This window comes from Cavia porcellus, unplaced genomic scaffold (assembly GCF_034190915.1).
Source record: "Cavia porcellus strain 051 isolate PalLab524CR breed Dunkin Hartley unplaced genomic scaffold, mCavPor4.1 scaffold_4, whole genome shotgun sequence".
Classification (NCBI taxonomy): Eukaryota; Metazoa; Chordata; class Mammalia; order Rodentia; family Caviidae; genus Cavia; species Cavia porcellus.
The window spans coordinates 30,720,673-30,747,907 of record NW_026947487.1 but is presented as its reverse complement, the minus strand read 5'-3'; the positions used below and the strand labels follow the sequence as shown (position 1 = coordinate 30,747,907).

Sequence of the window (27,235 nt, the reverse complement as noted above, 5' to 3'; positions counted from 1 at the left end):
GCTTCTCTCTCATTTTAAAACCTTTGAATATTAAAAGATACATTTTAAAAATAATATAATGTATGTATGGAAAAATACTTTTGGTGAACAAATATGTAAACAATATTTTATGCTTAGAACACAAATTGAATTTTTCAGGAAATTCTATGTACAAGGTATAAAGAATAACTTTCGTATGAGTAAATCAGTAGCCAAAAACAGTAAAGGAAATATCTCTATCATCATCTACTGAGAACTCTCTCTCACTCTTTGTCTACATATATGCAATATATGTGTATGTAGACACATGCACACACGTTCACATAATTTATAATATGAAGAATTAATGGAAATCACTGGATGAAAAATGATTAATAAAAAATTTATGCATTAGTAGTATAAGATGTTATACTTTAAATAGTCAAGGATGGCTCCTTTGAGAAGGTATTTAAGAAAAGACCTCAGTTTTTGAAGCGTTGAGCCATCTGCTTATTTGGGAAAGAATTTTTCAAATAGAAAACAAGTAAAATTATACTGAAGAAGAAGCATGCTTTATTTATTTGAGGGGAGGTAAAAATCATGAAAAACAAAGACTGGGGCAAGACTTGCAAGGAGGAGCTGTCATTCAGTGGGACTGGACACCTGCAGAAAGAATAGATTTAAGAAAATATGTTCAGGAATTCAGTTTGACACTTTCGTGATTCATGGTAGATATACTGATGTTGAAATGTGGAGTAGGAATCTGGAATTGATGAACAGATATGATTAATAGACAAAGTTTGAGGCCTGGGGATAGAGCTCAACTGGTACAGCACCTACGTGACAAGTGCAAGGTTGTGAGTTTGATCCTTGTTACAGAGAGAGAGAGAGAGAGAGGGAGAGAGAGAGAGAGAGAGAGAGAGAGAGAGAGAGAGAGAGAGAGAGAGAGAGAGAAAGTTTGGAGTGTTCTAAAACACTCTGTTGCATTTTGGTCATTTTTATCCAGCTCTGGAACCAGATAAAACCTCAAAGGAATAGGTATAATTTCGAAAGAAAGAATATTAAGCCTGCAGTAGGAAGAAAGCTATGAGAGTGTTATGTCATTAAGCCAAAGAAAGAAAATTTACCCAGAAGAAAGGAGCATGTACCACAGAAAATAATACTGAAAGCTGAATTAATATGAGCAGCAAGAATCAGTTATGGGCTTTACCTGAATGGAACCAAGATTCCTTTCATCATCAGTCACTTAAATTTCCTATAATTTAAGATAATACATCCATACCAGAATTATATATAGCGTTATGAATTATTTAGAAAGACAAAAGAAACTATAACTGATTACATACAATTTTGAGTGCCACTGAATGCCACAACCTTACAAAACTCAGAAATATTAGAATACTTTTAGTAACTACTGGCACAAATCTATCACATACTGTTGTAAGTTTTTGACATCACATTCATTGTTAATTTCCGTACATAGCTAAGAATTTATGGGGCTATTTTAAAGATGTAGTGAAGAAGACAGATTTTGATTGGCTTGTCTTTACATTTAAAATTAGTCTTTATAAAAATTGCTTGCATGTAATTTGGCCATGAAGTTACAAGTTTCCCTGCATGTATAACAAAAGTTTTATCAATGTAGTTTCAGTCAGTTTTATTTCTTTAACTTTATATTTTTTATTCCATTAAAATTTTTGTCAGCCACATCAATTTGTATAGGAACAATAATTTTTAATATTACCTGAAATCCATGTGAAAGGATGAATTTGAAATTAAGTAAAACAATACGAAGGTTCCAATAATTTACAGTTATAGTCTGTGGATAAACCATATAATTAGTGACTTCATTTATAATATGCATTGAATTGGTAATACTGTTTGAAATTTAATTCTGAAATACTTATTTCTTCAGGCTATTTTACTGTTAGAGATACTAGAAACCTTAGGATCTGATGTGTCAGATAAGTGCAGAATGCCAGAATTCATTAACATTTTATCTCAGACACAATCTATTTTCTGCTTGTATTATGGTCCTAGAAGCATTCCATTTTTGGTAACTTCTGATATTTTTAATTTACATTGGATAAAAGAAAACTTGGTAGATAAATACCTATTTATACTACATTATCAAGTACATTTCTGACAGGAGAGAACACGCAATTTGACAAGAGATCAGTAAAGTATATAACAATTCTTGTAATTCTACACATCAGATGACTGGATGAATTTTGTGCAGCGTAGCATAGGACACTGTATACTTCAAGACTTTTTACTATGCTGCATACTTCTAAATGTCACATATTTCTCATGAAATTCGGGTGAGAAAATTAAAAGTACATAATTATGTAGATTTATGCTGTTTTTTTTTTTAATTTTAAGGGGTAGTAAAATACAATAAAACAAGACAGAACAAAGCCAATCAAAACAATGCAGTGAAATTGATACCCAACATCAGGGCAGGATAGCTGGATAATAGGTTCCATAGTATATCTTATCTTCACAATAGTTGTCCATTCCCTCAAGTATCATGAAATCAAACCAAAAACAGAGCATTATAAAACCAATCAAAACAGAACATTGAAGAGAGCAAGACAGTTGATCAGAACAAAGCAAAACGGTGAAAACAATTTGCGTTCAAAGAGAAGACAGAAGGAAATCCCCCATTTTTGCTATATTGTATGCTGTCATCCTTCCAAGAGATGCTTAGACCTCTGGCCTCAGGTCAGCATAATCCACCCAACAATACAAGCATTTATATGTTTTATGTGCTTTAGCTGCTATCAACTCTGGGCTGTCCTCAACACCATCCAGTGGTTAAATGGGGTGGCATGATGGTGGTGGTAAGGACACTGATTTGTCCTCTTCCTGGCGCGCCCACTGCTTGATCACACTGGTGCTGCCGCTTACCAGGAGAATTTCTTGTTCAGTCCTCTAAGTTCCAAGTAAAATTGATTAATGATTTATATATTATTTTTTTCAGTAAGAACATTCATTGTTTTTACATTGCTATTGAAAATAGAAACTGAAAGTAAATTTTTGTATGACTTTTTACTTGATTAACACATTTTAAATTTTATCGCATTTGCTACAAACGTATCCTTATTTTGAATTAACATAGTATGTATTTATGTATAATATATACATACAACATATTATTTACTTTGAAAACAATATTTTAAAAAGACCTGTGTCTATCACTATGAACTTAACTAAAACTAAAATGGATTGAAAAGTGAAATATTAAAACAGAAACACTAACTAGGAACTTATTTTATTAAAAAGGTTTGGTCCAGTAAAAGAAATTAACACCAGAGGGAAGAGAGAACTCACACATTGAGACAAATAATTTCTAGCTCGTCCTCAGACAAAGCACTAATACCTAGAACATATAAAGAACTGAAAACATCAGATCCTCAAAATTCAGTTTCTTTTCAAAAATGAGCATCTGAGATGAATACAGATTGTCAGATGAAGAAATACAAATGACAAATAAATACGTTAAAAATGTTCAATAAAACTGTTCTTTCGAGAAATGCAAATTGAAACAATGCTGAGATTTCATCTCACTCCAGAAAGAATGTTAGTATCAAAAACAAACAAACAGAAATAACCAATAGCCAATGGTGCTGTGGCTGTGTCATGAAAGGAATGCTTGTTCACTGTTGCTGGGAGGATAGACTGGTACAACCACTGTGCAAATGATTGCAGAAATTTCTCAACAATCTACGATTAGAGGTCCCATTTGACCCAGTATTCTCCTTCTTAACATGTTCCTAAGAATTAAAAAAACATCATGCCACAGCAATATATATATACCCATGTTTATAGCAGGACAGTTGGTAATAGCTAAATCATGGAAACAGTCCAAATGACCATCAACCAATACATGGATAAAAAAGATGTAGATTTTTAATACAGTGCAATACTACTCTGTCATAAAGTAGAATAAAGTTGAGACATTTCGAGGTAAGTAGTTGTACTTGGAGATCATTCTATTAAGTGAAACAGATATGGTGCACATATGTAAATATTACATTATCTCTGCTGTGAGAAATTGAAAGAATAAATGTTCAATGAATATTATGAAATAGGAATACTTTGTTCAAGAGGAAAAGGGAACTAGTGAGGGAGGAATGGGGAAGGAAGGGTGAGAAAAGAAAAAATGAAAAGAGGATAAAGTGGAAAGAAATCTTTGTGAATAAGGTGAGGGAAAGAGTCTGAAGGGAGGGGAAGGGAATGGGAAAACAAAAGAAGAATAAAGCTATATCATGTATAGGTATCAATTCCTTATTATGAATGTGATCATTATGTATATCTAGAATTTACCACTACAATTTTATTTTCTTTTTGATACAGGTACCTCCTATGTTTCCAAGAGCACAGGTTAGGTTCAAACTTGTAATCTTCCTGCCTCAATTTTCCAGAGTACAAATATTATAAAGGTGTGCCATCACACTCAGCTAGTCTATCTGTGTTCTCTAATACTGAGAACTAAACCCAGTCTTCTTCACTCTCAGTCTCCCTTTCCCTTGGTCTTTTTGAAACAGGGTTTCAGTATGCAGTTCAGGCTGGTCTTGAACTTAATTTGTAGCCCAGGCTGGACTCAAAGTGATGGGGATGCTCCAGTCTCAGCCTCCAGAGTGCTAGGATTATAGCGATGTGCCACCACGCCTAGCTCTACCTGTGTTCTTGACAAGGTCTTTTTATTAGCCTATAAATTAATTATTAGCCCCATCTTGAATGGTTTGGATGAAACAATGGCTATTTAAGAAAAGTTTAATCTCCCCTATACCACTCATTTCTCTATATAATTGGAGTTATGACCCTTAAAGGAGGATAGTGATTTCAAATAAATAAGCTCTGTATGAGTGGTAAAGATATTTCTCATATAAAGCAGTACAGATATATGTTGCAAAGCTGATAGTTCTCTTTCTACACTTAGAAAATATGTCCTGTGTATGGCAGTCACCAAGACTTTGGGTGGAATCCAATCTATAATAGGACTAATCTTTATGATGCATTTATTTTCCAGGTATAATATACTTAATTACTAATATTACTACATGAGTGCTACCTCATATACAATATCGTTCAATGTTCTTATGTTAATGTTATATTAAGGGCATAAAATAACTTTTCAACGTTATGCAAGGTAGAAAATGTTAAAGTGTAGGAAAGTTGGCCATTCACTAATTTGAATAAACTGTCCCTTGTGCAGTATTATAAAGTTGCTGAAAACAAGACCACAGTTTATGTATTTTAAAGTAATTTTTAAGAAATTAAGAAGACAAGGAAAACAGAATCAGGCATGCTTCGTGCTCAGCTTCACATCTTTTTATCTCAGCTCTTATTCTCACCATTTTGATGACTATAAACTTGTTTCTTTGGTGGAACGCAACATATTACACCACGTACTTCATTTCAACCTCAGATCTTAAAAACTGACAAATACTAAACATATATTGACAAAAACAGTCTGAAAATGGTAAGTTTGAATTTGACATAAAAATCATCTAACTGGCATCAAATTCCATGATATTAAGATACAGGATAAATTATCCAAGCAAAGTAACTAATGGACAATGTTCAGTATGTATAAGTTTTAAAGTGTTGACTGAAAACTTACAATACTATTTAAAGCTGCAATCTATTTAAAAATTTAGGCAAATAAAAAGAAAGATTAACTGCATAATTGCATGTCCACTGTTTACTAGATGTAGAAGAGTGCAGACTTTGGCCTATGTCTAGAGACCTGAAATATTTATTACAGATCTTAGAGCTCAGTGCAGCCCCACAGGAGTCCCCATCAAGGATCAGCACTGGAAATGCCCAAGTGGTGGAAGCTAGAAAACATGTATGCAGCATGGTGAAGGATCTATACCAGCAGTCTGATAGATCTGTCCTTAAAGTCAGAAAATGATGTCCAAGGTGAAAGTAAGTATTGAAGCTCTCCCAAAGGAAGACTACAGCCAAAACTTTTTGAAGAAAAACCATACAAAAGCAATTTTGTCATGAAAATTAGCATCATACAGTCTTTCCATCTTGTTCTCCTTTTACGCCATTCTGGCAACAATCTTCAGGTGGCTCTTGCAACCTCAGAACCATGCTGACTCAGTTCAGCTGGGCATTCCCTCTAAAGATGATTATTGATCAGTCTACCATAACAACTCTATTATGTGAAATTGCATGCTGCTTCTTTAATGAAACAGAATTATTTTCAATAATCAAAAATATTGCACACATAAATTGAATAATTTTTGATAATTGTAAATATGAAAATTACATAAAAATGAAGAAAATTGGTGTAAATACTCTATCATTAATATATTACAACTTACATTAAAATAAAGAAATTTTGTCATATATGTAAAGATATATTATTTTACATATACTAAGTTAAAATGTATTCCAATAAAACCAGAGCAATCCTCAATTGGCAAGCATAACAAAAGTTTTCAGTTCTCCAGGCTCTAGAGTGTATTATCATTTACATAATGAGTCCATGTTAGAGCCATTATTTTCTCTCACAGAATGTGAAGACAAATAAGGCAAAGGAAGTGTAAAGAGAAAAACAGAAAGGAAGAGCATCTGTTTAACAGATTATGCATTGATCATGAGAATCTCAATTACTGGAAAAATGTCTGGCAAAATAGGTTTAGAGTCACTAAATCTAAGTACATAGACTTGGGAGGAAAACTGGATGGTTTTCACACACTATTTGTTATAAAATATCAATAGTGAAGTAAAAGCAAGATTTCCTGTTGAGAACTTAGCTGAGCAAAATATATCACTATTCCTAGACTCTGATGATCCTTGAACTGTAAAATATTTTGTGTTTCTATTATATAAATTTTAATTTAATAAATTTTAAACCTTCACAACATTTATTTAATAAATTCTAATAAATTTATTTATTAAATTTATTAATAAAATAAATTTATTAATTATTAATTATTTTATTAATAAATTTATTTTATTAATTTATTTTATTTATTTATAAATTTTATTAATTTATTAATAAATTTATTTAATAAAATTTAATAAATTTTAAACCTTCACAACATTTATTCTTTGTCTTGTCTTACAGAAAATACTTCAGAAGAGATGCGTATGTTGTGTGTGAACAGAATTTTTTCTATTAGTTGCTTGTTATCCAGTGTGACAATGAAAATGTAAAATATAAAGATCTCACTATATTTGGATTGATAACAACTACTCCATAACTATGATTGATTTCCACTAAATATGATTCAGGTTGTGCATTCTGTCTTTTACTATGAAGCGCAGAAGAAAATATTACTTTTCAGGTATAGTCTTGTAGTCACAATATTATTTCTAGTTCAAATTTTCAATATGTTACTCTATCACAAAAACTGGCTAAATTAATGTTTACTTTATGTACTTGATACATAACTAAATGAATGTCAAGTTATTTAATTGAAGCACTTCTTCAAGGATCAGTAGCAACGTTTTCACATGTGTTAGTGTGCATACTTAGATACATTTTGATAATTTTGGTCTCTTTTATATATCCAGGTCACAGTTAATGTTTACTGAAAGTGATTGTACATTTAAATACTGAGTACAAGTATTCAGTGTACAAGGAATTTGTGAAATAAAAATGATTAGATGTGTTCAATTGTGTTTAATTTTGAGAGAAAAACTGAATATAAGAATTTTCAATTATGAAATTTCATATGAAACAGTGCTTGTAAATCATTTGTAACATTTGTAAAAAGACTTCAACATTAAATGGTTTACAACAGCTCTTAGGCTCATAGATGTAAACATAAATGTTATTTTAAGAAAACATCTTATATAATATTTAATATAAATTTGATTAAAAGGGTATAATCTTGTAAATGAATATACTAAACTTTAGACATAAATTTACGCATGAGGGTATTGCCTCTTGAAATATATTATATTAAACATTTGCTGCAAATTAATACTATCAGTTATAAGAGAACTGATTTTTTAAAGCATTGTATAAAATACAATTGCAGAAATGAAAAAGATTGTCTTTTTAGAAATGTAAGGGTAGCAGAGTTTGTTTTCATGTACCTTTCCATGATGATTTGACTTTTATTGTTAAACTCAGCCACCTAAATTTTGTTATGCCAAATTTGTTTATGACATGAATTTTTACTACACATCATTACTACCAGTTAATGTTACTATGAGTTTAATTAGCTGTTGAATAGAAATGTTATAAAAGTAATGTATAGGAAATCCATATAATTTGGCATACTAAAAAGTTTGGTTTTTAATACTTTGATAGAAATTATTTCACCATTAAAAACAAAATTGATGACTGGAACTACTATTTCTAAGATTATTCAAAATAAGGCACACCATCTCTCAACAACTGAATCAAACCACTTCATATTCTCTAAGCATTTAAAAATGTCAAAATTTCAATACTGATTAAAAGTCTTAATTTGCATCTCAGTTTTATACTATTGGCTCATGGAATGAACTGTTTGGCAGATAAATCATGTGAATTTCACCATGGAAACCATTTAAACACTTTTGTGGCTTGTGTTTAGATGTCCCTCCTATCCCTCATGCTGTCATACAGGGCACCTTTTTCAGAATTAGCTGCATCTGGATTATGTGACTCTGGAATTGATACAGTGCAATGTTAGGAACAATGTCACTAGGATTAAGGGTGTTAGTGCTACCCACCCTTAGTCGCCTGGATGAAATACAGGGATAGAAGGAGCTGATTGTCCCTCACTATTTTGCTGCCTTTTGCCCACCATAGACTTTTTTTCTCTCTGATACCACTGAAACTTCTACAAACTGTGAGCAAAATAAACCTTTCCTCCTGCAAGTTTGGGTGGTATTTTATCTCAATGAGCAAAGTAACTAATCCAAGCAGGAATATTGATACATAAGTAAAGCATCGCCCTTGCTGCTTAGCATTCAGAACTTCTAGACTACTCTGTCCCAATATTATCAATGCTTATATAAATAGGATTTTCAGTTTAAAATTTTGAAAAAGGAACTTATCTTAAATTTCAAAAGATTAAATGGTGCCACAGTGGAAAATTGAAAAGGTTAAATTGTGCCTTCATGAAAATATTTATTCTAATGATATAAAGAAACTATTCATTTTATACAATATGAAGAATCAGTCATATCAGTGGGTTACCCCAGACATATGTGTCAAGTATGTTTTATTAGGTGTAAAATAACTGAGAAAAACTGTTTTTGAATAAAATTAAATATGGTCTAACCAATATCTGTTATATTCATTTGTACTTTACAAGTATCTTTCTCTTTGTTTACTATAAGGTCTCTAAAAAGAATATAAAATCTTGCCTTATAGCTTAAGATAAAAATAGATGAAATAAATAAAAAAAAGGTAAAGAAAAAGCATTCCATTTATTGTGCTAATATTCACAGCATTCTTAAGCAAAATTCCAAATGACAGAACTTTAAAAGTCTCAAGATGAATTTAATAACAAGCTTGTTTGTTACTTTACTCAAGACATTAATCACTTCTTTTAACAAGTACTCACTGAAGTACTTTACAGAAATTCAAACAAATAAGGACATTTTCAGAAAAATGTAAACACCAATAGATTCTAACTAAAATAGGTGATAAATAATGCCACTCTGTTGAGTACAAAGTGGTTTTCAGGCAAAAAGTGTATTTTGTATTAGTACAAGATGATTAAAATGGTTAATTATTTATGAATAAATACAAAACCATTGAAAAAATGCATTACTTTCCTACAGTGCTGTGACAAAGTACCACGAAGTGTTGCTTTAAAATAACAGAATGTTTTCTCACAGTTCTGCAAGCTGGAATTCTTTTTTTTTTTTTTTTTTTTTTTTTTTTTTGTCTTTTTCGTTTTTACCGGTACCAGGGATCGAACTCACGACTGCCTGCTTGCAAGGCAGGTGCTTATGCTGCTGAGCTAAATCCCCAGCCCCGCAAGCTGGAATTCTAAACTCAAAAGTATCCTTGGGGCCATATCCTCCAGAAGCTCTATAGAATTATCTCAACTTGCTTATTCGGAGGTTCTGGCCATTGGCAGGAGGCCTTAGCATCCTCCAATTTCTCACTCCATTTTCTGTGATCATATAACCATCTCCCCTGTGAGTGTGGGACTGTGTCTCTATGTCTTCTAATAGGAACACCAGTCACATTGAGTCTAAGGACCACTCTAACCACAGGAACATCATCTTAGATAACTGTATCTCAAGTAGCCCTACTGGAAATAATGATATATTTGCAGGTTACTACTATGCTTTTTTTTTTTCTTTTAAATGAAAAATTTCCAGAGAACTTTTCTCTGATTTATGTCTCAATGCCTGTAGAAGATGGTACTTACTTTGACAGTGTTATTATTTTCTAAAACTTGCAAAATAGTATATAATTTTTCATCAAGATTCATTGTTTCTCATCAGGTATTGTTACTAAAACTGTTACATAAGGTGAAAATTATGAGAAGGTGTTTTATGACATAATGGGAAAAAGTGCTTAACAATGAGAACTTTCCCCACTGTTTTTGCCTCTCAGTCAGAGAATGACAAAGGACATTAGTAATCATTTTTTCTAAGAATAGATTTGCAATATTGATTGATCTTATTCAATATTACATTGATTCTTTATGTGCAAATGGAAGTAAAATTTATTCTTTTATAAGCAATATCTCTCAAAATATTGTGCATAAGAAAGAAAATTGATACTTTCATTTAAAATTGAAACACAATATCTTAAATCAAATAGTAGGTGAAAGAAGTTTTAAACTATGATATAAAAATCAGTGGTAGTCAGAATTACTAGTAGGTATTTTCAAACACATGAACTTTAGTAGAGATTTCTTCGGTGTTGTCACAGAGGATATGTTATTCTTCTAAAGGATGAGCTTGCCCATGAGCACATAAAATATATGTGTCAGAAAATGATGGTGCTAGAATTTGGTCTCTTATTCCTAGTTATGATGGTTGAAAACTGATAGTCAACTTAAAAATCCGTTGAACTGAATCAGCATGGTGCTGCATGTGGATGGTCTACCTGAAGACTGTTGCCATCATAAAAAGAAGACTTGGAGAGGAAGAGTAGCAGTTTGGGTTTTCCTAAGTGTTGTTGCTTGGAGATGTTGGTTCCCTTGTAGTAGCTTGTCATGCTGGCCACCGTGATATGAATTTGGCTGTTTTCATAGGAGGAGCTTGGCATCTTGTCATTGAGAATGGCTGCAGTTCACATTTAGGGAGCTCTGGTGTTCACTTGAGAATCACTTCCTGGCTGCAGAGGGGATGACACGATCTGTTCAATCTCCAGGAAAAGCTTGTCACGCTGACTTCCTGATATGAACTTGGATGTTCTCATTGTTGGAGGAGCTCAGGACCTTGCTGTCACTGAGAATGGCTATGGTTCTTCTCAGGGAACTTATTTTGAGTGTCACTTCTTGACTCCAGTACAAAACCTCAACCTTCTGGCACAGATCCTCTGTTCCACTGGCATAGATTTTCTAGCTTTCACTGCTGACTTTTGATATTCCCAGCACAGAGTGTGAACAGGCTTTTTTATTAGTGGCTTTAGATCTGCAGTTGAATTGTCATAGACTCTAGATTCAGCTAGATTCATGTAGGACATTGTGGGATCAAAGCCCTTCGCGATTCTCTGGGTCTTTTGATTTCTTGCACTTTCTTTGTATTTGACTCTTCACGTTATGATCATAAAATAATACCATAAATTATATATCCTGTATTGTATTGTCTTGTTCTCTTTACAAACCTCTAACTACAACACTAGTCTACATCATATATATTTTACTGTAGTTTGTATTTTGAAAGCTTTTTTAAATTTCAAATAATTATAAATAGCTCCTAGATTTGCATTTCCACCTGCTATTGTGATATTCAATAATTTCTATAATTAAATTGGAGACTATTAATTTTATGTATAGTATTTTCTGATATAGAATGCAACAGTACTATTTCTATAGGCAGTAGTGTTTGTGTAGGCAATTACTTTTCAATGAAATTTTGATATTCTATATTTGAATTAGTGGATTTAGTTAAAGCACATTTCCCTCAGAATATAGGTGAACATTATCAAATCTTTTGAAAGCCTCAGTAGAACAAATGGTGGACGAAAGACGGATATATTCCTTTTGTTGACTATTTGAGTTAGTACTTGTCTGCGATGTCCTTGATCTGAGACTACACTATCAGCTTTATTCAGGTCATTAGGCTGATTGCACTGTGTCATCAACCATCCAAAGGAGACTCCTTAAACTAATAATCATGTGAAGCACTGGTCTTAAGTAATATAAATAATTAGAAATTAAAGTTTAGACACAGGCCTATTTTACAGTCTATTGAATCTTTTTCTCTAACCCTAAGAGAAGCACTTGCCTATATTTGACAGCTCTTTAAAAGAAAGGTAAAAATAACACATATGGACCTCAGCTAATAAAGATCCAATGAGTGTAAATGAGATATTCAAAATACCTACTTTATCCACTTGAAATAGAGCACAAAATTAAATATATAATATTGTTTTTGTTGATTTGTCTTTTTTTTTTTTTTTTGTATCAGGAATAGAACTCATGACCTTGCACTTGCCAGGCAAGCACTTATAAATATATAATATTGTATTTATCATGTTCTCTTTATCATGTTCTCAGAATTTATTGGCATTATTGAAACTGCCTACTATTCTCTATGGGATTTACAGCTCATGTTTGTTATCCTCAAATAGATATAAGCATGTGTGATGCATGTTTCATATGCATGAACCAACATATGTAGGCACATTTCATTAAGATTTTATCATGGAGAAGCACAGTGATTCTAGCAAACACAAGTATATAAGTACTATTTCCTTCAATTATGATAAATTTTACTTGGATCCATTGAGTCACTCTCACCATTTTTAATAATACAATCACACATTCCAAGCTAGTCTTTGGGGACTTGTTTTTTAACGATTGGACTTCATATTAAAGAAGTAAGCTTTATTTATGCAGTATTAGTGCAATGTTGTGTACGTATACTCTTGCTGGAAGGATTATAAGAAAGGCTCTGTTGGATTATCCATCTCTAAGTAATTCAAAAATTTCTGAAAAATACATGCTTGTCCCAAAGTATTACATTTCTTTTCACTGTATATTGACTTTCACTTTTGTACAAAATGTTCAAAGATAATTGTCATTTTAGCATTTCAATTTTATATATCTACCACCAACTGTAGTATTAGAAACTAGTGAATAGCTCAGTTTTGTAACAGAGTGATTATACATGACAAAACATTAGTTCCTCTAAGTCAGAATATCCAATAATTGCATATACAATAGTCAATATTTTCTTTATTCATTTGTTAGTAATACTGCAGTTCCCTTCAATCACTATTTGCAAAAAGCTGCATGACAGATCATAAAACAAAACCATTGAATCTAATTTTTTCCATGTTCTTGATGCATAGGAAACATAAGAAATAAAATGAATTGAGTTGTTTGTACCGCTAAAATTTAGAGTGATTTGTTATAGAATAGATAAATGGAATGAATTTGAGCCAAACCCAGTGTGGGATACACTACTTCCACATTATAAGAATCAACCCAGTTTTTTATTGGTGTAGTATAATGATCACCTTCATCATATATGATACGTACCTGAACATGGTATAACTTGACTCTTTTTCTTATGTGTATTTTTTTTTTTTTCGTTTTTGTATACACTGTATCTGGTGAAAGTAAAGACAAAGCAAAACTCTAAGCACGTACTGGACTAAGAAAGTTCCCAAGTCCAAAGTGACTAAGTAACTAGATTTTTGGTTCAAATTTGTGACAATGAATTGGTCAAAGCAGGTGACCAGCAGTTTCTGGGGAAGTTTACTGTGACATTTTGGGTGAGAACTAAACTATACATCCAAGGGATACTGTGCGGCCAGCCGATTATTATAATTGCTGAGATGTGAGCACAGATAGAGAGGATGTTTTTAGGGCTAAGAAGAGTTACAATCATACCGTAGCCTGAGAAGTGAAGTCTAATGTATGTCTTGCTGTTCATGAGACAAGTTTAGGAATTAGGAGCACAACATAGAAAAGAAGCTATATACTCTGGGCCTAAAATAAAATGCAAAATTTCATAAAGGAAGATCTTTAGGTAAATGATAGAAACGGTATGACAGCCCAACAAGATCTGCTAGCTATTTACTTGATAGTTATTAACAAAATTTGTCACTCTTTAAAAAAGAACGTTTAGAAATTTATAACGTATCATCTAGCATGGCTAGCTCATAGCTCATCATTATGAAGTTTATGATATGCTCAAAAATAAATATACTATAAAATATGGTCCAAATTTTATATATGCAGACAAGCACATATATAAAAATCAGATAGTGATAAAAAGTTCAATAGGACCTCCTTAATACGTATAAATTTTATTTATCAGTTGAAAATCAATTTATTGAAATGACAGAATAAAATCTCTGAATTTAGGTAATTATTAAATATATTTAAATTAAGCAAATCATATAACCAGGAAGTCACAATAGAAATTACAAAAGAAAGTAAAATGTTTTGTAATGTAATAAAGTCACTTCAAAATTGGGTACATACAAGGAAGGAACAATTTTTAGATAAAAATACATTTGGAAAGGATAAAATTAAAAAGTCATGAAAAGAGAAAGAAAATGGGAAGAAGAAGGGAAATAAGAAAAGGGAGAGAAAAGAAAATATAGAAGAAAAAATAACAAAGGAGGAAATTTTTAAAAAAGATTTAAGAAATGGGGAATTACAAACAATACTAGATTAACAAAGGGACTTACAAAAGTATAAACAGAAAATTCCAAAGAAAGTAAAAATTATAATAGATAAAATTAACAAAGGTTAAGTCAGGTTTCGGAAAACATTAATGTTAATTTTAAGATCACTAAAACTATATAGCAAATATCAGTTATCAACATGAGTGGAGGAGACAATCCTTTAGATTCCAAAATTAAGATATGCAAAGCACTACTATAGATAATTTTCTGCCAGTATGTGATAAGTAAATAAAACATACCTGTGGACCAAAAACATAACCTAGTCATGCTAATACAGAGAGAAATATAGCATGAAATATGCATAATATGTATTATACATGCCAAATCTTAAATTAATATAAAGCTCTTTCAAGCACACATTTTTAAGACCATATGATTTCACAGGTGAATACTAAAAGAAGTTAAGAAAGCAATAATTTTAATTTCATGGAAAAGAATATGAATTTGTTCATTGTTACAGTTACTGTAGAAATTTCTTTTTTGTTCTGTCTTTTTTGTTTGTTTTTCTTTAAAAAAGCAACATCATTACAATTCTTGGATAAATTCCAATTGATTATAAAAGGTTGTCTTCTTTCAAAAATGTTTGCATATGTTTCTTGGAGAGACATTTGTGTCTAATTAATTTTAAGTTCATTTTCATATTCTTATTAGGGATGGTATTGGCCCAATAAATGAGTCTGCAAATGTAGGATATGAAAGATTTACTTCTGTTTAACAAATGATTTGAATGTGTGAGAAACACAATTCATTGAGATATTTTAAAATAAGTAATTTATTGCTTGAATTTCTTAGTTTGCTAAAAACAATATTTCTGTATGTTTCCTTACAGTGAACAATGTTTGAATATCATGTGCATACCTGCGACATGCATAAATTTTGTAACAAGTATTATGTGACAAGTATATATACCATTTCCTCAAGATGAATGCAATTATTAAATATCACCAACATACAATAATAAAAATTCATAAAAAAATAGATGTACCTTGAGATCATAATGCTAAGCGAATTGAATCTGACACATGGGTTAAGTGCATTGTCTCTCTAATATGAGAAACCTAGGGTAAAAATAAAGATCAAAATAAAAAATAGATTATAAGTAGTAGGAGGATAAACTGTTTTCAGAGGAGAAGGGGATAAAGAGGGAGGAACGGAAGGAATAAGGGATGGAAAAATAAACTAGAGGGCAACATATTTGGACCTCCTCCACACCAAAAATTATGGGCTGCAAATGTACAAAAGAAAGAAAGAGGATCAAAGGGTGGGTGAGGGAGAATGAAGAAGGGAAAGGGGATGGAAAATGTGATTAAGACACATTGCATACATGTGCTAACTCCATGAACGTTTGTTTACATGATACACTGCACAAACTAACATAATAATAAAAAATTAGTGTCATTTTTGAGCAGTAATATAGTAATACTGTGGCATAATTAAATTTCAGATGTGTCAATTGAATTAGTTCTTCAGCTGGTTGAGCTATTAAAACTATAAACTATAGGTTGAAGAATCTAGTTTTTATAAGGCAGGTTAGAGCCTCAGATACTTACTATTGTTATTTGATATCACTATTAAGCTGATTCAAAGAAAAATTTTAAATTCAAATAGAGTATGTCACTGATAGAGTACAATCATTCCTGTATATTGATGTAATGTTTTACACAAATTGTTTTTAATTTAAAACAATGTCTTCTACATAAAACATGCAATTAACACCTAATTTACCAAATGGAGAATCATTTCATCTCCCTTTTAATATAACTGATTTATTTTAATGCAATGTTTAGAGATTATTAATTGTGCAAATTATTAAGTTTAAAGGTAATATTTTCATAATTATACAATGTATTTTCATTGGGTCCGTCACCACTATTATATTCATTTACATTCCATTGCTTACTATTCCTTTACTCATGTCTAATATTTCCCATTTTCACGTTGTTTTTGTTGTCTTTGTCATTGCTGTTGTTGTTTCTTAGGTTACATATATCAGGGAAACTATAATACTTGTTTAAGTCTGAATTATTTAGCTTGACATAATGATCCCCACTTCTATCCCTTTTCCTGGAAGTTGCAAATTTTCATTCTTTTTTTTACAGATAATGTCTCATTGTAAATATACCCCACATTTTCTTTATTTATTTATCTGTTGATGGACGTATAGACTAATTCCGTATACTGGCTATTGTGAATTGTCCCCCTAAAAGCATGGATATGCAGGTGTCACTATAGTATATTGATTTTAATTCCTTCAGGTATGTACCAAGAAATATGTAGCTGAGTTTTATGGTAGTTTTACTTTTATCTTTTTAAACAATTGCCATACTGAAATAATTATGTAAATTTGCATTTCCATCCAAAGTGTAGAATTGTTCTTTTGCCTCCCATACTCAACTGAGGTTATTTATTCACCATTTTATTGTTGATGAGGTAAAACAGAAAATCAGTGTGCTTTGGATTTGCATTCTCCTAATTGCTAAAGGTGTGGAACATTTTTTTTTTTTCATCTGCTTACTGACCATATGTTCTTCTTTTGACACAGAGCTGCCCAGTTCAATTGTTCATCTATTGACATGGCTATCTCTCTCTCTCTATTTTTTTTTTTTTGTTGTTGTTGTTGTTGTTGTTGTTGTTGTTGGAGACCACTATTCAGCAGCTCTGAGCAAGATGTAAAATTATCTATTTTGTTTTCTCTATGTTTATTGTGAGTCTGTCCTAGGACTAGGGCCCTTGCCTGGCAAGGGGAGCTGATTCATAGTAAGTGAACCTCTATGAATCACTGGTCCTGGCTGAGGCCTACAGTGGCCTCTGAGGCCAGAGATACCTCAAATGGCAAAATAAGGCCACAGCTGAAGACACGTTGGCTCCAACACTAATTAAGTAAATAGAGGCTGCAGCTGAAGGAATTTCACTCCTGCAGTCTCCATTCTACCATAAATGTTATCTAGGAGATAAACAGTTCTCCTAAATTGGCATAATATACTACTGGGAGAAGTCTTTGAAATGACACACAAGGTCATGCTCATTTCCAGTGCTTTCCCCAGTTTCCCCACCTCTTGTTGATGAACCCAATAAATAAAGTGGGCTGGTCCAGAAAAGTCTTTGTCTTAGCTCTCAGAGTCTAGGGCTCAGATAAAGGGTTTTGACCCTCCTGGAGCCCTAAAATCATATAATGTGTCTTATTTTATTTAAACCTCTGCCATACAGTTGTTTGGGCTATTAGGGATCTAGGTCAGGACCTGATATTTTTCTATATTTTATTTCTTTAGTTTTCCATGCTAAGTTTCTTAGATCTTTCTGTAGCTGCAAAGTTACTCTGCTGGCAGAGCATCTACCAAAGATTTTCTCCCATTATATAGGCCATTTTCACTCTATAGTTTCCTTTGCTTTTTAGAAGCTTCTAAATTTTATATTGTGCCATTTATTTGTCCTTGCTATTTCCTGTGCTATTGAAGGCTTTTTAAAGAAGTATTTGTCTGTGTGGTGATTTCAAGTGTTTCCAAATGTTTTCTTCTAGAAGTTTCAAAGTTTCAGGTCTGATATCCATTTTGAACTGATCTTTGTACGATGTAAAAGGGCCCTATTTTCAATCTGTTACATATAGATATCCAGTTTTCTGAAAGAAACCAATAAAACGTGGTTCCTTCTTGGAGAATATGGGTAAAGAGTTAAAGGAACTCTATTAATTTTTACAGCTTTATTTTCATATAGAAGTCTCAAAATTAAAAAGTTGAGAGAAAAACATTCTAAAAAGTTCACTATTGTACACTTTAGTCAACCTAAATATTTTATTTTTAGAGAGACAATTTAAAGTCATATTTTGAAGAACAAAAAGGGGAGATGATTTTGCAACGACTAATATTTAATTTTTTTTTATTTAAATAGAAAAAAACTAAACGAAGCAAGACAGTAAAAGCCTAGAAGTAATACAGAATTTCAAGAGAAAAAATATACAGTAAGAGTTTACCAGTTAATAGATCACACATTGTCATCTTACAAACAGCTGTTTGTAAGATTACAAAATTAAAGCATACAAAGTGGAGATTAATACAGTGAGATTGCAGTCAGTTCTGTTCAATGATCCAAGAAAAACTCGGCAATATGGTTCTCTATCCTACACATTTAAATAAACTTGCAGTTATATCCTTTAGATCACTTTCTTTCCTCTCTTTTTTATGCTAACAATCACACATTTTAGTTTCCATTACGTCCACAGTTGTTTTAACTTTTTCTTTGAAGAGGAAAAGAAAAAAGATTTTAAAAAGGCCAAAAAACACAAAACAAGATGAACCAAAGAAAAACCCAATGTGACAAAGCAAAACACTCAGTTAGATCAGGAGGATGATCATAGCATAAAATGAAAAACAAACAAACAAACAAAAAAAGGGATTGCTAGGTGATCAACAATGGTTACCATTATGCCTCTTGTTAAATTTTTAATTTTTATAATTAACTCTCCTAATAGTTTCTAAAATTATGTTAGAAAAGAATGGAAGACATATCAATAAAAATATTTTGTCTAAACTATGTCATATGACATTTCAAAAAATTAAATACTATTAGCAACCACTGTTAATCTTTTCTCTTCGTGAACCATTCTAAACTATATTGTTCTATCTTGTAAAGTAAAGGCATGGAGTCATAACACAGTCAAAATAGTCAAATAGACAATTTTTCTATTTGCTGCCTTCCTTACCTCTCTTCCCCAAATTCAAATAATTGGGTAAGGAATATACATCCATTTCTTTTCAATGGGTAGAATGTGAATGTGAATGTGAAACCAAATCAGAGTGTAGATAAGCTTCCAGACAAGAGTGTATACATAGTCATGCAAATAAAAGTCTGTGTCCCAATGTGCCATCTAACACTTCATGCCAGTAGTATCCCTATGTGTAACTTTTCTTGTTTGAGGTGGCGTGAGTTGCAAACCAATGCATTCTCCTTTATTTCTCCATGTTTAGTTTAGTTATTCTAATGTAGGGTTAGATAAGTCATTTACTACCTTGTCTTAATATCATGTCCATACATTAGACCTAGTTCATCATGCAAATAAACTTATCTATAAGTCTCAATTTTTGTCTTTTTTTCAAACACTAAAATGCTCCTCCTACTCTGAAAAATATTTTAGATAAATAGGTGGATAGATAAACTAGAAATTGTAATCTTCATAGATCATGCAAAATATAAAATTATATAAATTTTAAAATTAAAATGACATGGGAGTTTATAAATGCTATCAGGGCACTTATTTTGAAACTTGAGGTTTTGGTAGAGTATCAAATTTTGGACAGTGCTGTCATTCCAAAGATTTTAAAGTTGTTCCAAATGGTTCCATTATGGTGACTTTCCAAGATGGTTTTGGGTACTCTATGTTACTATGTTCTGATTTAATTTCTGAATATACAGGAGGAAGCCATATTTTCTAGCTATTATATGGTTTCCAGTAACCTATGACTAGCCAGATTTTCAGGCAATGATGTTATTTCCAAATACTCTTAGGCATGCCAAAATTTTATATTTTGATTTAATTTTCAAATAGTTAAGTGGATGCCAGATTGGGAGACTACCCAGCGTTTGCCAGGGCATTTAATTTCTTGGGAGGGAAAAAGCTCATATAAACAGTTCACAGTTCACATTGAAATTTATAGTAAGTAATGATAATTTATACACTGATCTTTTTTCAACAAGGGTCTCATTGTTTCTTTGTTCTTAAAATTATACTGACAATGTCTCACAAATTAAAATACTCATCTGTTAAAAAATTTGGGTAGACATTATCATTATTATTATTATTATTATTAATTATTATTATTGAAACAAGGTCTTACTATGTAGGCCAGGCTGGCCTTGAATTTGCAGTAATCCTCCTGCCTCAGCCTCCCAAATTCTAGGATTACAGGTGTGCATCACTAGACACAGCTTCTAGACTGATTAAGAAAAGAAATTTTAAAACTCCACAATCTGTTGTTTTTCTAACTCCTCTAATATTAATTTTGGGTTGTGATTTTCTTGTTTATATTTATAGCAATACACAATGTATCAATTTCCAACTTCACAACATTATCTGTTGCTGCACCTTGTATTTCTCCCATTTTGAGTAATTTAGTAACTTTTTTTAGACTTCACTGCGACATTAATTATAGACTTGATATGAGGGTTTATGTTGCCACTGCAGTTGTTATAAATCAAGTTTGCGTCATTCCCATGAAATTACAATGACTTCTCCAAACACATATAAACACAGATCTGTCAGCCTGAAAAATGTATGTTTACATCTAGGATACATTTTCTGCTTTCATTAGGAATTCCTTGGCGTCAATGGATTGATTTTACACTCAGTGATGATGATGATGATGATGGTGTTATTAACTAGCATAAAGTGCCCACTACATGCTTAACTAATTCCAATGGTGTTTTTCCCATGTATAAGTCAGAAATGTAACAACTACCAACAACGGAAAAGGTAAAGTATTAAACATGAAAAATCTATTAATATTGTTGGCAATGTAAATTATATAAAAGTTACACAAATGTGAATTATTGCTTCCTAAACAAGATGTAGAAATGTATATAATATTAAGAGGGAATGAGAAAAATCATCAGTGAAAACACTGAAGAATAGATTAATAAATGTTAGGAATATCATATGAAACCAATTTTGCTGTATTTGGTTAGGAATATATGGATTTGATTATCTCACACTGAATTTTGTCTTTTACGATTTTAAATCTTTTTTTTTTTAACTCAATATATATGAGTCATGATTCTGTTTGGATTGTATTTGTAATTTCTTGTGGAGAATTCAGAGTTCATTAAAATTATTATGTTAACATAGATGTTAAAGTATATGTTACTAGAACTTTTTCTTCACTACTCAAAATTCAAAAAGTTTGGATTGAGTTTTACTTTTTTAAAATTTTAGGTAAGATATAATTGTAGTTTAAAGTGATGATTTGTAGTAACTAAAATGAAATATATTGAATAAATTTTCTTAAATTTTCCACTGAGACTTTATGTTGATTAAATGTTTTTTATTAAAGCTTTTGCAATTTTCTACCACATTAAAGTGAACCCAATTCATTTTTATTTATTTATTCATTTGTTTATTTTTGGTATCAGAAATCAAACTCAGGACATTGTATTTGCCAGGCAAACATTGTGCAACTGAGCTACAACCTCAGCTCCAGGATATGCAATTTGTTTGACAAGCCTTACACTGTTTCTGAGAAACCTCTGTTCAGGTTTCCATGTTTTACTAATGATAACTTGTATGGCAGGAATCTAAGAAAAAACTGAGAGGTTAAGGCCCCTTAATCTGGCCAGCTTTTAGGTCTACAATGTAATATTTCACGAAAAATATTCCCTGCTTCTAAATTTGTTTTCTGATCCTTGACTCAGAAAGATAGATTTTGTCTGGAATATTTTTATTTTGCTTCTATTACATCTTGTTAATTTCATGAATATTTTATTGGCTCTTTCATAAGAAAAAATAATAACTGGCATTAGTACATTTTTGCCTCCTCTATTTATCTTGTTTTTTAAAAAATTATAACAGATGCATCTTAGGTAAATTTCTTAACATTTTCCTGTAATAACTTTTCAGTTGAACTTTCCATATTTGACTGTATTAAACTTCCTTTCCAAATATTTTTCCTTGTCCTACTCAGAGCTATTAGCAAAACATACTTTAAAATATTCCTTTGGCAACTTGATCTGCTATTTTATCATTTGATAGTTTTGAGATCTATGTTTTTAACTTTCCTATATCTAGAACAGATTTTATTTTAAATCCCTATGAATTTTGGCATATGGTTGTAATAAGAAATGTTTTCCAAACAAAATGCACAATTTTACCATCGACTTAATGTATTTTCTCATGTTAAAGAATCAGTCCTAATCTATTTTTTTAAATCTATTTCTTTAAAAAATACACTTATAGCTTTTAAGAAGAAACAGATTTATCTAGGTCTGGTTGGCCTTTCATATGTCTATATATCATTTGCGAATGACAGGGGAAGACAAGAACATTGACATTTTTATCAGCATCAACTAGAGGGCAATTACAGATGGAGCAGATAATCTGGAGCAAAAAAGATTTTTAAACATTTTTTTCCTTTATCCTTATGGTGTTTTTAAGATGTTACACTGGCAATTTATTTTTCCAATGTGACTTTTATTGGAGGCTGGCTTCTGTTCTTTAGGGAATAATAACAGAAAACAATGCAGTGGTTTTTTGTATTGTCAATGTGCAATTGTTTGGATGGATGCAGATATCATGGATATGGTAGATTGCATACATATTAGTGTGTACTGGATTTGCAGATTGAAAAAATGGGATGACATTGAAATATATTCAGGAAAAAGGACATATTTTTAATTAATTAATTACTTTTAATTACATAATGGAATTAGGATAAATTACAAGTTTTTAATTTAGAATAGTAGGGAGATGATGCCATTTATTGTGATGGAATAAGGGAAAAATAGATTATGATATGACAGAATTCTTTTTTAATGCATTTAGATTAATCTGTTCATTAGTCATTCAGTATTTCAGACAGGCGAGCAAATATGTGGGTCCAGAATTCTTCATTTATTTTTGGATGCAAACGTCTAGTCAAAAGCTTTCCCACCCTCACTCCATCACAGCACCCTGAGGCTCACAGGTCCAGTTATGTGGATGGGAACAATGGGAAGCCAGGGTAAAGGAGGCAGCAAGTGAGGGGTGTGTCAGGTGCCTGCCCAGGCTCAGTGACTCCTGAGAGCCTGAGAAGGCCTCTTTCCTGCTCAGTCATCAGCAAGGAGCTCCGTCCACGGGAGCCTGGACAGCCCATGCACCCAACCAGATAGCACTATGATCCCGGGGCCAGCTAGGGCAAGTGTAGGGAGGAGAACAGACACTTAGTTCCATTGGCCTGTCTCTGCTGTGGCCAGCTTCCAAGATGGCCACAAGCACTCACAAAGGCCTTGCTTTTTTGGCTGTCTTCTCAGACCTCAAAGCCTCATCATGGGCTTTGTGCTTCTTTGCAATTTGTTGGCCTCTTGATTTTGTGCCTCTTGTCAAATATGGTCTCTTAGTAAAGGTACTTCTCTCCCACAATTTCATCGTGATGGTTAGGCATGTGGCCTCCCTCTCCTGCTCCTGCGCCAGCCGCTGCTTGTCTACCTGCTTCAAGATGCCTTCCATTGCCCCAAGTGCTGCTCCTCCATGTTCTGCTTCTCGTTCCTTTTTTTTTTTTTTTTTTTTTTTTTTTTAAATCGGTACCGGGATCGAACTCAAGACTGCCTGCTTGCAAGGCAGGCGCTATGGCGCTGAGCTAAATCCCCAATCCCCTATGCTCTGCTTCTCCAGGGCTTCCAGGTGTACCTCTTCCTCTTCTTTTTCTTCATCATCACCACCATCATTTTCTTCTTTCTCTTCTTCCTCCTCTTCTGCCTCTTTCCACTCTCCTGGGTGCTTTCCTCACTGCAGCGCCAGCAGCTTCAGTTTCGCAGGTGGGATGTGATCTCCTTCGTTCATAGACACGAGGGGCAAAAATGTGGGGTGCCTGCACCCCAGGGAAGTGCTCCACCAAGGGAAGGAGGAGCCAGGGTTAACACAGACAAACACCCACTGGGGTTGCAAATAGAATCGGCCAATGATTGAGGTTTACTGTCGGGGTCGATCAGTGATCTGTGCGTGATGCTGGAGTCTGTGACATCATAGGTGTCCCCAGTGCATAAATACTTATCCTAGAACGTGCTCCCTGCAAAACTTTGGATGATGAAGCACAGGACCACTCACTTGGTGTACCTCCGATTTTAGGAAGAACTTCAGGTCCTCGAAGAGCTTCTTGTGTTTTTCTTGTGACTCTTCCTGTACCACCATCTCCCTATAAGCAGGAAGCTTGTGGGCCTCAGTCTCCTCTTCCACAGCAGACACCACCACAGGATGAGGCTGACACTGAAGGGTACCATTTTCTCCATGGAACTCTCAGAGTCCCCTGTGTGGGCATCCTCCTTTGCCTTCATTTGTGCTTGAGCCTGAGCCTGGAGCTTTGGCCGGGAGTGGAGATTGAGCAACTTTGAGAGGAGGAAGCAGACAAAGCCCAGTAAGGTGGTATAGAACTCAGTGAAAGTGTCCATTACCCTGTAATCCACATCTGGCAGGTGATCATGGGAAAAAGCATAGGGTGTGAACCAAGTGATGGGATGGTCCAGCACCTCAGCCCAATCATAAGTGCCTTTGATAGACAGGAAGACCTTGAGCAAAGAACAGGGGCAGTGATGTGCAGGAACTCCACAGTGAGCAGGAGGCAGAGCAGAATGGTCTGCATCTGGCACTTGCCCCTCCAGGAAGGTGGAAAAGTGGAAGCACATGGACAGGGCATCATTCAGATCCTGTAGAACGTCAGTGAACATGTCCTGCTCCTTGATGATATGGTTAAGTTTCTAATTGGGCTTGTAGTCTTGGAGATGTTCCATAGTGTTCCCTTTGATTTTCTCATAGGCCTTCTAGAGCCTCTTAACAATCATCCTGCATTCTTGGAATTTGTTGACAATGGGTTCATGGAGGAGAAATTTGTTGTCTTTGATGAGATAAAGGTTCAGGCTGCTGTGTCGCCTTCATTAACTTTATTTTTCTGTTTGGGCTCCTGCAGACAAAAGCCCTTCAGGATGCATAGCTAGTTAAAGTCTGCCAGGCTCAGCTTCAGGTCCCTCTGCGCTTTGTTTCAGTTGGTGGCAGAGCCTGGTTCAACTTTTTCTTCTGCAAGCCTCCCCTGGCTCCATGTTAGGTCCAGAATTACTAATGAAAGAAATACTAATATCAGAGAAATCACAATATGCTCAGTATGTGAAGCTGTAAAACTGTAACCAAAACACTAGAAGTTTATAAGAGAAATTCTAGTTACCTGTGTCAAATACCTGATCATGAGGTTCTTAAAGATAATAATGCAATTGTTGGCTTAACAACCAGAACATTGTGAGTTCTAATTGAACATTAAAGTGAAGTTCATAGGATTCTTGTGCAGATGTAGATAAATTTTGAAGAAACTATTTTGCTTTAGTAAAGATCAGAATAATGGATAGATTACTCAAATAATTTAAGGAGATCCTGATGGTTTATGCTATTAGGACTAAGCTGTGTTTGTGCAATAGTGATGTATTATCACTGATGATAATGACCAATAGACAGTACTATGGTTTGGCCATGGTTTGGGTGTACACTGAAAAGATCATGTGATGGAAGTTCTGTCTCCAGCGCAATGATGGTGAGGCCGCAGGGTATTTAAGAGCTCCTTGGAGCACCACTCTTAAAAGAGATTAAATAGTTCTCACGGACCCTCTTAGTTCTCACCAGAGTAAGTTTTCCTAACATAGTAAAACTGGGCCATGTCTAGTATCTCTTGGTTCTTCTCTATAGGATAAGATATCTTGCGTTTATTTCTGGTGTGTTGTGCTTTTGTGTCATGATAGTAAAAGGCTTCTGCCCAATCTTTACCCCAAATAAACTTTTCTTTATAAGTTATCCATCTTAGTGATATTTTACAGCAACAAAAATGGACAATGGTAAGGAAAAAAATTCAAATATGGTGTGAGCCACATAACAGAAACTGCAGTGCAAAATCCATAGAATTAAAAATAATGCAATATTCACAGAGATATTATTAAGGAGGGTTATTCCCAATAAATATATTGTAATTGAGAAATAAGGAGAAAATCAGTAAAAACGCAGGTAGGTTGGTAAAATACTGACTGAATAAGAGCAATTAAATATTTTCAACAGTAGGAGACTGAAATAAAGTATACAAAACTGAACTTCCTGTGTCTAAATGCCTGCTTTTGCACTAAATTCTCTTACATGATTATTCAGTTAAAGTGTAGTAACACTACCTGTTTGTAGATCACTGATTTAGGTGCTGAGGAAACACAGTAATACAGAAAAAGCTTCATATCTTATGTATTTTATGTCATTTTCACATTGCATTTCTAAAGGAAAAACATGGAGGAATTATGATAGAAATACTGTATAAAAAGCAATGAAACTATTGTTATAAATGGGGCAATCCAAAAATGATCTCGGGAAAAGTCATATTTGAGTCATGCCCTGAATGGTTTGAGGGAGTCAACCATAAGTGTATGCAGAGGAAAAATGTTTTTGGCAGAAGTGATAGAGGAAAATATGTAAAATAACTCTCTTGAAAAAATATTATGCTTGAAAAACAGCAATAAAGATTGCTGTTACAAAAAGGAGGGCCATAAAGATTAAATTATATAGCATATTCTAAATGCTTAGAAAATATCTAAGACAGTATAAAGATTTAGTGAATGATAAGTGTACATTACTAATTTATCAACTACCACAGATGTTCCGCTCGCACTGGAAAGCTGAAGAAAATTCAATATAATTTGGGTGATCTGTGCCTACTTAGAGGTTTTTTTATGTTTATTGTGAATATGGTGTTACTGCACAAAGTGCTCTAAAATTGTTTTTGGAAT

The 27,235-nt window shown here is 33.0% G+C and overlaps 1 pseudogene; it reads right to left on the bottom strand.

Annotated features, from left to right (window-relative positions):
• Positions 1-2,775: 2,775 nt before the first annotated feature.
• Positions 2,776-25,125, bottom strand: LOC100722384 (pescadillo homolog; annotated as a pseudogene).
• Between the last annotated feature and the right edge of the window lie 2,110 nt (positions 25,126-27,235).